This window comes from Talpa europaea, assembly GCF_964194135.1.
Source record: "Talpa europaea genome assembly, chromosome: X".
Taxonomy (NCBI): Eukaryota; Metazoa; Chordata; class Mammalia; order Eulipotyphla; family Talpidae; genus Talpa; species Talpa europaea.
The window spans coordinates 22,674,509-22,687,187 of record NC_140081.1 but is presented as its reverse complement, the minus strand read 5'-3'; the positions used below and the strand labels follow the sequence as shown (position 1 = coordinate 22,687,187).

Here is a 12,679-nt window from a genome sequence, read left to right as displayed (position 1 = left end):
TCTCCTTGATTTCACCATAATATGAAAAAAATGGTAATAATTCTTATCACTCATGGCAATGGGCTTACTTTTACATAATTTCAATATGGAATTTCATCTCCTCAAACTAAAGAATTGGAAACATGTTTCATTTTGTGGCTTTGATTAAAATTATTCCAGGAGTTGAATTTGAGCTGAGCCAAGAAGAAGAAAACCTGCCACTTTGCTTGTAGGGTTCCAGAGACCTCCAATGAAGGTGGGGGAGCTTGCCTCCAGTGGCAGGACTGGAAAACCCTGAGACTGTAAGCCCTGGAATATGGAGAAGAAGAAAGAGAGGAGTCTGCTAAGGCTATGGACTTAATCCTGAAGCCTGTACAGACTAGATGTTAACAGCCCACTCCAAACCCATATGGACTATTCCAACAAAGACTACTAAATTGTTGCTTGCTTATTCTGCCTTGTGAGTTTACGCAAAAATAGAACAAACTGATTGGAAGTGGACTTAGTTTGTAAAATTATTTTGCTCTACTATTAGAATTGGGATCAAGGTGGAGAGAAATTGATTTTAAACAAGTTGGCCCAGTTTTAAGATTTTTCTTGCTGGGAATTTTCTGATATTCTGTTTGCTGCTTTGTTTGAACAAAGCCTCTAGATTTTTTTTTCCTTTTGGCTTGGACTGATGAATTATTTTTCAGAAGTGGAGGAAGGACTTTGCCACACTGGACATCCATGGACAATGCCTGGTGACTGTTGTTCTTCTAGAATGCTCTGGAACCCTGCAAAAGACTATCTCTAGATCTTCACCACTATAGAAATGGCTGGAAGAAAATAAAAAGGGGGGATTGTAACAGTGTAATCCCCATAGAAAGGGGAGGTTCCGGGTTCCCTAACCTACCTCAGGAAGGGTGGAGCTGAGTAGCTGAGTAGAGAGGGGAAGCTAAAAAGGACTTGAGAAGGCTGGGAGAAGACTTGAGGAGGAACATAGAACAGAGACATGTGAAGAAGGAGCAACACTTGTTTCCTGGATTTGGGGCTTGTACAGGGACTTGGGGGACATGGAAGACACTTGAAAGAGACAGAGACGTGGGTGAGAGACCTGTGGGGAGGCTGACAATGGCAGCCTTTATCTTGATTTGCATTTTAATTTTGCTCCTTTCCATCCAAACTTGCCTTTTGCCCCTTTCTTATAGTTCACCACCAGAAGGTGCATTAAATCTTGTGGCAAGCTTTTGGGCCTCGGCGGCCCTGCTTTAGGCCAAGCCTGATTGGCTGGGCATTTAGCCATGAGGGGATAGGTAACTTTGGGTGTTTGATTGTAAACTATTATGTTCTCTTCTTTCTACTGCACATTAATTCTATTAAAGTTGCTTTCCATTGAAAATTAAAAAAAAAAAACAAGGAATTTCTGCCATTTGCAACAACATGAATTAAATTGGAGAACATTATACTAATTGTAGTAAGCCAAACACAGAAAAACAAATACTGTATGATCTCACTTTTATGTGGACTGAAAAACAATGAAGTATAGAAACAATGTAGAATGGTGGTTGTATTGCATACCTGAATTCCTCTAAGTGGTAAATCATCATTGCTCTTACACACACACACACACACACACACACACAAATGGTAACTATGCAAGGTGATTATATGTTAATTAATCACCTTGTTTGTTTGATTATGGTGATTATTTCAAAAACTATCTGTATACCTTATATATAATTTTTATTTGCCAATTATACATCAATAAAACTGGAAACAAATTAACATGTTCTATTTGAAAGACAACTCAAATTCATTTGCCTAGCACAGCTATATATAATTTCCTACAGAGCAGAAATTTCCCACTGTGTTAAATTTTGAAATGTATTTAAAGAGGAGAAAGATAATAGCACTTTACTATCATTTGCTGGTAAAAATTGCCTGTAAAATAATTTATGGAGTGGGAAAAATGGGATTTTAATAATACAGAATATAAACTAGGCTCTGTTAAGATCTAGTATTTATACAACATTAGGGGACATTTAGTGTGTACATATGTTTAATACTATATTCTGTGTTATATCAGCGTTTTTATTAAAGACCCTAGAGCATTTTAAATAGGCTTATTAAAATTTCAGTTTTCTACTCTGATTAGGGAAATGCTCACATCTTATATCTGGTATTTCTTTCATAATTCTAGAATAATTATAATAGAGAATTGCACAGCAAGCAAATCAGACTGTTGATTGGAAAAATGGAAATAGTCATTAAGATGACCACAGACTAGGAACTTTTATTAATTTCAAATACCTGCATATAAAACATATACTATCTCCATCTGCTTTGTTCTTTAACCCCGAAAGGTAAATAAAGCAAGTCTCCAGGGATGAAGATCTTCTGGATAGTGCTGTCTTGCTCAATGTTAACAGTCAAATGTTCTTTGAGCAATGAAAACAATCAGAGAACCCCCACCCCCAACACTCAGATCATGTATGATACACTAGATATGACGTCAAGATACATGTCAAGATACAATGTCCAAAATACTAGTGCTATGTTGTTTTGCTATCACAGATTGATGCTATTATCACAATGTCTTCATCTATCAGTTCTCCCTGATCTAACAGGTTAGTTACTATATGTCTTCCTCTGTAAACTATGATGAACTTGATTTTGCCGAGGCATCCAATTGTCTGAGAGGTAAGTGTATAAAGAACTAGGTGATATTCATTCATTTTCTAAATTGAATTATGACACTAGGCGGCAGTCTTGCAAGTCCGATATTGTCCTAAGTATTTTCCAAATCTTAGGCTGTGAAACATCAGCCTTATGAAGCCAATTTATAGTTATTTCTTATCCCACCTATGTAGCACTTTAGGCTTTTAATCTTACTTCTCAGTGGTATAAGAAAAATAGTACTACTTTCCTATAGAAAACGACAATTTTCAAGACCACCGCTTATTATTTCATGCAGAAGTTATTCCAATATTTTTCTTATTAGCCTCATTAGGCAACTGCCAGTAGGCTTTCTGTTTTTAGATATTTCATACATATGGAATTATACAGTATGTGATCTTTTCTGTCTGACTTCTTTCATTCAGGATAATATTTCAGAGATCTGCCTATATATGTACATTTCAGTACTGCACTCCTTTTTAACGGCAGAATTGTACATATTGAAAACATATGTGACAATGGATCAGTATATGTACCATGGTGAGGGAGCTGCTATGCTAGATTCAAAAACCAAACCGAGAAGAGAAGCAAGTTATCTATGAATGGTTTAGCACCAGATACCCCATGAACATACATTGCATGATGGGAGTTGCTTCCCTATCTGACTGCATTCCTAAGGGACTCTCCACTCTGGGTCCTAATCCTGGTACAGAGTGGGGAATGCCACACCACACAGCCATGTATAACAGCCTGCGTGTGAGGACAAGAAGGGACTAGCTATTTAAGAATAACCAAAATTGTACATATTAAATGTGTGCAGTTCTGGTATCTCATTTATATCTCAATAAAGTTGTTTTAAAAAGAGAATTGTTTCTCTGGGATAGACAAGAATGGATGTAGCTATAATCAGACAAAATGCAGTGGGTATTTAAATTAGTCATTTATTCATCAATAAAGATCAATAGGTTCCTTCTAAGAAAGGTGCCACTTCAACACAAACCCATGCTAAGTGGTGATCTTCTCTAATATTGTTGAAATTGCATTCTCTTTCACAGTATAGCCCTAAGAACATGAGTTCCCATGAATCACTGCATCCTCATCACAAAAAATTGCTGCTAATCCTTCTGGCTATAGCCCAAGTCCTTCAGTAATCTTTCTCCACAGAACCAAAATGAATAATAAGCATGTTCCCTGTGCCATTCAGCTCCTACATATCTCCACCCACCTATCTTCTGTCCAAAACCAAAAATATAAACCTACATACACTTTAAAATATGTTAGTGGATTTAATTTAGAATTCTATACCAGAATGTGAATCCTTTTTTAAATCTCATAAATATTTCCCAATGCCAATATTGGCCATTTCTCCTAAAACTGGACAGAAAACGACTTTTTGTTTTTGAATTATTTTGGTGTGACTATAAATACTAAAAGAATCATATGTAAAATTATTCAAAAACCCTTCCCTGTGAGTTTATATTATTGCAGCTGCTCTTAATATATTCAAAAAGAAAAGGTTATGTTTCCTATAAAATGGGAAGCTATTTATTGTAAGTCAGGGAGTTCGTATGAAGAAAATTGTTAATTCTCAGTCATTCAAAGATCCGAGCCATCTGTCAAGGAAAACATTAAGGGAAGCATTAGGAGTACTTGATTTTCACAGACTAGAGTGAAGTGTCAGGGAAGAAATTAACACCATTTCTGTGATGTAAATAGCATTTAACAACATTAGAGAACCTGCAGGGCCACAGATTATGAAAAATATCCTGGGTAGCCTCAACAAGGACAGAAAACTTCCACTTGAAGGGTAATATCGAGTGAGAACAAGGTTCAAAAGAACCAGCATTAATTGGGAACTTCTAAGGTAGTCCTCAAATCAGTATGATTGAAATGCTAAGAAAGAAATCTTTGATAATTTTTTCAGTTAATGGGTAAAAGTGAGCATTTTGTGACAAGAACGCACATCAGGGGAAGTACAGACATGTAGAGGGAGAAAAGCCTATAATCAGAAATGAAAAAAAAAAAAGGAAGTTCAAAGATTTAATTACTTTAATGGGAATGGTTATTCTATTGATTATCCTATCGTTCACTTTTTTCCTTCAAAACCTCTTGTGTGTGTAGAAGAGGATTCATGTGACTGCATAAGACAATGATAAATCCATCTTTCCCACCTAAGGTCAAACACTTGGTTTCTAAAAACCTTAGAGGGTAATAATGCTCTAAAGATTTTTCAGGTATAAGAAATCCAGAAACTGATAGAAAAGTGAAAATAATTTGACTAAATGATATTTTTATTGCTCCAGTGGGAGGAAAATACAAATAACTCAACTACTTTAATAAGGTTTAACATTCATTTAAATAATCTTCATAATTCATTTATTTTTTTACTATCATGAAACCACTAGAAATCTGATCCCCAACGTAGAGACAGAAATAACAGGGATGACACCGAATAAAAAAAATACTATTGGGAAAATTATTGCTTAAAGTAAAGAGAACACAGATTTTAGACAGTAAATGATAGTCTTGGCTTGACACTTTTGTAAAGACTTTCATTTTGTAGCAACCATATAGGTGGGGTAGCCGACAAAATTTATTTCTCATCTTATAAGAGGGTAAGTTCCTTGTGAAAACAACCTGCGGTTTTGTATAAATGGAACCATTGTAATATATTTTAAAATTTATAAATGAAAGTATTTTTTCCTCTCAACCAGTCAGTAGGCTAAAATATACTATTTTTCATTTGTTTTCAGTTTTTGTTTGTTTTTTTTTTTTTTTGGTCATATCATTGAACCATACACACAGATCCATTAGCACCTAATGATTGTGGTAGCTGCAAAATACTTCACTTAAAAGTTTGTCTCAACATATTTATTTAGAAGTAGGGAGTAAAGTATAATCTGTTATTTGAGATGCTCTGTTATTTGTAAGAGATCTTAACAGAACATGGTCATTGCCTCCTGGACACTGAAGTCCAGCAGTGGAAACATCTGCTAACGGATGCTTCAAATTTACCCCAAATATTTGATGGGGGAGGAGGGAGTAGGATCAAAACAAGGGGGGTGGGAATTGTATGGGGACTATAACCAAGATGAAAATGTATACATTGTGCAAAAATGAAAAATGATGTAAGATATATGAAATTTTAAAAAATCATAAAAATAAAAAAAACAAATTTACCCCCAAAATACCACTAGAAATGACCAACTCTCTAACCCTCCCCAAAACTTCTGTATTAACTAAACAAACAAAATAACAGGTGAAAAGTCTTTGACAAGGAAAACACTGGAAATTACACTAGCTCCAGTAAACTAAAGATAATTAAATATATCATTATGTAGGGTGGCATTTTTGTTTGAATTCTAGTTTTTCGAACCTCTGCAATATTTTTACTCTCAGTTTGGACGCTCTTCAAAAGAAAAGTTCCTAAATAAGGGAGTCAGTGTGGAGAAAACAGGCAAGAGTTGGTAGGTTGTGCACAGGTAGAAGCCATGTCTTCAAAAAAAAAAAAAATGAGGACTTAACTGCTTAGGAATACAGCAAAACTAGCATTTGGCAATGTGTGCACCCAATGAAACTCAGACCAGAAATGCCAGGTGTACTGGTGTTGTCAGTGTTCTTCCCCCCATTATTCTGACTCTCCAGTCCATTCTTCTCTCTGCCTCCTGTGTCTTATGTCTCTAATTAGACTCCTTTGGAATTCTCCTGTCCCTTCTTCACCACTTTTCAATTTTAACCAGGGCTCATAAACTACCCAACACTTGACCTAGATTCTTACTCCTCACCTCCTTGCCTGCACAACACAGGGATAAGTGATTATTTTTCTATTTTCAATTTTCCAGATCAGAGCATTCACAATTCTGATCCAACCCCTGTGACAGGGAGGCTGGCTGGCATCCTGCCATGTCAAGTGTGGTCTAGGACCAATAGCATCGGCACTTCCTGAGAGCTTGGGGATGCAGAATCTCAGTCTTCACTCCAGATCTACTGAGTCAGAATCTGCACATCTGCATTTTAACAAGATTCCCAAGGTGGTACTGTCAGTACATTAGAAGCACTGAGCTAGATCACTGGTCCTCAAAATTATTTTTTTCCAGCTTTACTGAGATATAATTAACATATAACATTGTGTAAGCTTAAGGCATACATATGATGATTTGATATGTGTAGCTATTGCACAATGTTAACAAGGCTAGTCTATACATTCTTGACCTCACACAATTACCATTTTGTTGTTATGGTGAGAACATTAAGGTTCTACTCTCATGCAGTCATACATGCAGTCATACAGGCCAGTGACATATATCATGGCTGTATCCAGGCCCATGAGCATCTGTGGGGGCCTCAGCTGTCACCCTGCAAGGGTACCCATGTACCTGCAGTGGCCAGCCAAATGTCAGCCCTCAGCAGTGAAGGCTGACAACAGGGGTTGGTTGCTGGTGTGCAGCTGCACAGCTGCACTGACGACCTTTTGGCATGTTATAGGAGTCAGGGCAGAATCTAGGCCCATAGCGGCCAATGAGTCTTAATCTTTGGTGTGTAATCATGTAGCTACAGGAGTTAGCGATAGGTGTGTATATGGCAGCAGAAGCTGATGACTGGGGGTAGTCAAGTGAAGTCCACATTGGCATCTTGCAGGAAGGGAGCAGCTGCAGAAGCTGGGAAGAGCAAGGGGTGAAATCTCAATGGTGAAATGTGAAATATGCAGGGGGTCCGCCATGGCTATTTTGGCCATTGGTTTCCTTAGAGGCAAAAGCTGTTTGGGTGCTGCACAGGACAGTTTGCTAGGGTTCAGAATGACATACTCCAAGATGAAAGCTAGGAAGGGTCTGCAGCATCTGCAATGTCTGTTGAGGTCCTTGGTGGTAGAGGCTACCAGGTCTTCTACAAAGCAGACCACTGAAAACCACAGTCACCCCCTCTGTATGGCTGTTACTGGTAGACTTTGCCCTTCTTCCTTGTCCCAAGCCATTTCCAGGCCTCTCGAATTTGCCAGTCTCTGGTTGGGGTGAAACACAACAAGTTTTTCATGCAGTGCCCTAAAAGGCTGGGGAAGTTCCCTATTTGCACTGATCAGGGCTGGCCCAGAGGATAGGATAATGCAGGCAAAACCGAACTGATTCTCCTACCCTTTTCAGAGTTATTCTCAGTCTTTTTGTTCCACATTATTGCTGAAGCTTCTTTTTCAAGATTGTTTGGCTATCTGTGGCCCCTGAAACTCTTCATTCATTTTAGAATCAGTCTTCCACTTCAGAAAACCTCAGAATTTTGTGGGCATTGCACTGAAAGTGTAAATCACTTGGGGAAGTATTGTCATCTTAATGATATCAAGTGTTTTCCTACATGAACATGGATGTCTTTTAAATTTTCTTTTTTAAAGTTATTTGTGTATTTGACTGTGTATTAGCAATAATAGAACTAGTCCATCAAACTGGTGATTTCACTTTTGGGACTTCCATGATACATAGTCTAAACCTATCCAAAGCAAGAAGCTTCATAGTTCATTTAAAAATATTCAATATATAATAGTGTATATTGCATGCAGAGATGAAAACACTGTGATGGTAGTATACAATATAAAATTCTTGAGAGACACAGGTATCATGAAATGTACAAGGGCTTTGAACCACACAGATGTAATTCAACTCTGACATCAGACCAAACAGCTAGATCTTGATCATTTAAATACTTGAGCCCCTTAAAATCTCTTTCCTCATCTATAAAATGGAGGTGACTAACACAGTTTTCTCCTCAAAATAAACACCAAACCAGCTATAGTTATTTTTAATAATTTGATACATACATTTTAAAAAAGGAATAATCTCTTATTATAAAAGAATATGGATATTTTAACAAGAGAAACCTGTGTTAGTTCCAGTATGAACCAGCTACTTGATTATGATTAGATATCTAGAGTGCTTCAAAGGAAGTATCTCTACTTTCTAATACTGAATGTTCTTTGGTCTTGGGACTCCCTGGTGGCGCAGGGGTTAAAGTCTCTGTGCTATCAAGATATTGCCAGCCACTGTGGCATAAATTCAATCCCCGACCAGGGAGCTGACCCACATGGCACAGCAGACCTCTCCTGTCTCCCGCTGCTCCCCTCAGCAGTATATTTCAGTAGATCTGCCTGTTCTGCATCCCACTCTGTCTGGTGAATCCTCTCACCCCTCTTCCACCAGCCCCTCTGGCCTAGACCCCGGTTCTTGTATGCATAAATAGAAATAAATCTTTAAAAGAATGGTCTTTGGTCTTGATTCATTGACTAACAGCACTATTCATAGTCACAAGAATAATTTATTAAGCTTAATAGATGGTGATTACAACGCTGACTTCCTCTCTTAACTTAAAGACTTAGGAAACTGACCCAAAAACATGGATGTCTTTAAAATGTCTTTCAGCAAAGTGTTGTAGTTTTCAGTGTGTAAATCTTTTACTACCTTGGTTAAAAATTTATTCTTTAAAAAAATTATTCTTAAGCATTTTCTTTTTCTTTAAAGATTTATTTATTTATGCATACAAGAGCTGGGATACAGCTCAGAGGTGTCGGGGGTGAGAGGATTCACCAGAGACAGAGTGGGGAACAGAACAGGCAGATTGACCTAAGTACACTACTGAGGGGAGGAGCAGGCAAGTCAGGAGAGGTCTGCTGCGCCATGTGGGTTGCTCCCTGGTGGCCGGGGGATTGAACTCATGCTGCAGAGGCTGCGGACAGCTTCATAGGTTGCGTCTTAAGTCCTTGCGCCACCAGGAAGGCCCAAGTATTTTATTTTTCATTATGCTATTATAAATGAAGCTGCTTTCTTAATTTATTCTTGACTATTCATTGTACATGTATAGCAGTAAAACCATTTTGAGTGTTCATTTTATATCTTGCTTTTTTCCTGATTTCATTTAATGATTGAAATAGTTCTTTGGGGGAATCTTTGCAGATTTTTCTCTATATATAATCAGGTCAATAGCAAGTAGAAACAGTTTTACTTTCTCCTTTCCAATTTCAATGCCTTTTTATTATTTTATTACCTATTTCCTCTAGCTAGCTAGAACTACCAATACCATGTTAAACAGAAGTGGCAAAAGTAGGCATCTTTATTTTTTCCCTGCTCTTAGGAAGAAATCTTTTGGTAGTTCACTATCAGCAATAATATTAGCTGTGGGTTTCCTAGACTGTTGAGTGTTTTTTATCATGAAAGGATATTATTGGATTTTGTCTGCATCAATTGAGATGATTGTGTGTTTTTTCACCTTAATTCTATTAATATGATAAATTGATTGTATGTCTTAAATTGCTCTTGATTTAATGGGTAAGTTCCACTTAGTCATGTTGTATAATCCTTTTAATATGCTGTTAGTACTGCCATTACATTGTTGAAGATTTTCTATCTATATTTATATGATATATAATTTTGTAGTTTTCTGTCTAATGATAACTTTAATTGGTTCTGATACCAAGATAAAGACAGTGTTATGGTACAAACTAGTTAGTGTTCCTTCCTCTTGTATTTTTTAAAAAATATGTTCAGGAAACAGTAGTATACAATATAAAGCTGTTTGGTATAACTCACCAGTGGAGCCACACGGTCTTTGCTTTTCTTTACTGGAAGGTCTGAATTACTTATTCTATCTCATTTCTGATTTTAAAGATTTATTTGTTTATTTATACAAGCACTGCCAGTCAGAAGTGCGGGGGGATGAGAGAATTCACCAGAGCCAGAGCGGGGAACAGAACAGTCAGACTGACAAAATACACTGCTGAGGGGAGCAGCGGGCACTGCAGGAGCGGTCTGTCATGCCATGTGAGACCCTCACCGGCTGGGCATTGAACCAGTGCTGCAGAGGCTGCGGGCAGCTTTGCCGCTCAGCGCTCAACCGCTGTGCCACTGGGGAGGCCCTCATTTCTGATTTTAATAATTTAAATGTTATCTCTTTTTTTTAGTCACTCTAGCTAAAGATTTCACAATTTTGTTGATATTTAAAGGAGTAACATTTAGTTTTGTTTACTGTACAACTTTTTCATTTATCCTCATTCTAACCTTTAGCATTTCCTTCCTTCTGCTATGTTTTAAGATTTATTTATTTATGCATACAAGAACTGGGGTGTAAGCCAGAGGTGTTGGGGGTGAGAGGATTCACCAGAGAAATAGGGGAGCAGAACAGGCAGATCTTCTGAAATACACTGCTAATGGGAGCAGTGGGCGAGAAAGGAGAGGTCTGCTGCACTATGTGGGTTGCTTCCAGGCAGCCGGGGATCGAACTAGTGCTGCAGTGGCTGGCCATAGCTTGATAGTGCTGTCTTTAACCCCTGCACCACCAGGGAAGCCCCTGGCTTTGGGTTTTAGTTGCTCTTCCTTTCCAATCTCTTTATATATAAAGTTGGACACTTTCTTTCCTTTTTGATGTTAGTCTTTACCACTATCTACTTCCACATGAGCATTGCTTTTGTTGCATCCAACAGGTTTTGATATGTTTTCATTGTTGTTAGATAATGTCTTTTATTAATCCATGCACAATTGTCTTCTGGTTTACTGAAACAATAGGTCAGACAACATTTGCCATAATAATGTCTATCAAAGTGGCTGACCATCAAAACTTCAGTACCACATTCAGCTGATGGGCACTCAGGATGAAGGCAACTAATTTTGCCACTCTCATCCACCTTATAATATTTCAGGGCAGCCAGCTTAACCTTCTTCCTCTTATGTTTATTTTCTTTTGAAGCAGTAGAAAATAAACTGCTTTTCTTAACACCAACAGCCTCAAGACAAAATGAAGAGTGAGGACTCCTTTTGAATGTTGTAGTCAGAGAAAAGGACTTCCATCTTCCAGTTGCTTGCCAGCAAAGATTAGTCTTTGCTGACCAGGAGGAATTCCTTCCTTATCCTGAATCTTGGCCCTTACATTTTCTATTTTATCTGAGGGTTCAACTTTGAGAATGACAGTCTTCCCCCTAAAGGTTTCCATGAAAATCTGCATCTTGGTGGAGGTTCCATTGCATATGGCAGATCTGAAAAGGTATTTTATTTTGATTCATCTTTACCTCAAGTTATTTTCTAATTTCACTTGTGATTGCTTCTAAACTGATACATTGCTTATTTAAGAAGCGATTATTGAGTTTTCACATGTCCATGATCTTTTCTCAGTTTTTATTCTATTGTTGATATCCAGTATCATCCCAATGTACTAGGAGAAACTACCTTGTATGACTGCAACATTTTAGACTTATCAAGTAAGACTTGTTTTGTTGCACAACATATATCTCAGGTAGTGTACTACACACACTTCATAGATGTGTACAGTGCTGCTGTTACATTATACATATCTGTTAGGTCTAGTTGGTTCACAGTGCTGTTAAAATGTTTTTCCCTTTATTAATCTAGTTGTTCTATACAGTCACTGAAAGTGCAGTACCAAAGTCTCCAACTGTATTATAGAACTTTCTCTGTTTGTATTTATATATATATATAATATTATATATATATGTTAATTGAGGCAATATCAGGATATCTCCATCAGGTATTGCTACCATAGTACACCCATCACCAAATCACCCATAGTCCTCCACCATAGTCTCTTGAGCTACCTTCCTTCTTTGTAGAACTTCCTATTATTGCCTTCAATCTTGTCAGGTTAGCTTCATGTATTTTGGGGCTTTATGGTTAGGTATCTATATGTTATTACTGTTTTTTTTTGTTTTTAATGCATATATATATATATATTTCTTCTTTGTATCTTATACTATAGAGGTTTTCATTGACAGCTTAGTTCTGAGCAAGACCTAAGGAATGTGATAGAATGAAAATACCCATAGCACTGTCCTGTGGCCTTCCTACAGAGCCCTTCTGTTTGTTTTCTCTTATTCTCTAGCCAGTGGCCCCCAAACACCATTCTCTCTTTTCAACCCCTCATAGGTTCCTGAATCTTTGTTTCTATCCATGCTTCTTATGAAAGGAGAACAAATCCTCTTAGATATGTGCTAGGAAATTGATTGCCAGAAGGTAAGAGGGAAATGATTAAGGCTATCACTAGTGGAAATCCAGTTCCT

General features: G+C 37.4%; 1 pseudogene across 1 annotated transcript; it reads right to left on the bottom strand.

Annotated features, from left to right (window-relative positions):
* Positions 1–11,053: 11,053 nt before the first annotated feature.
* LOC311187479 (ubiquitin-ribosomal protein eS31 fusion protein-like) lies at positions 11,054–11,610 on the bottom strand (annotated as a pseudogene). The gene has a single exon. The product of its transcript is annotated as a ubiquitin-ribosomal protein eS31 fusion protein-like (transcript).
* Between the last annotated feature and the right edge of the window lie 1,069 nt (positions 11,611–12,679).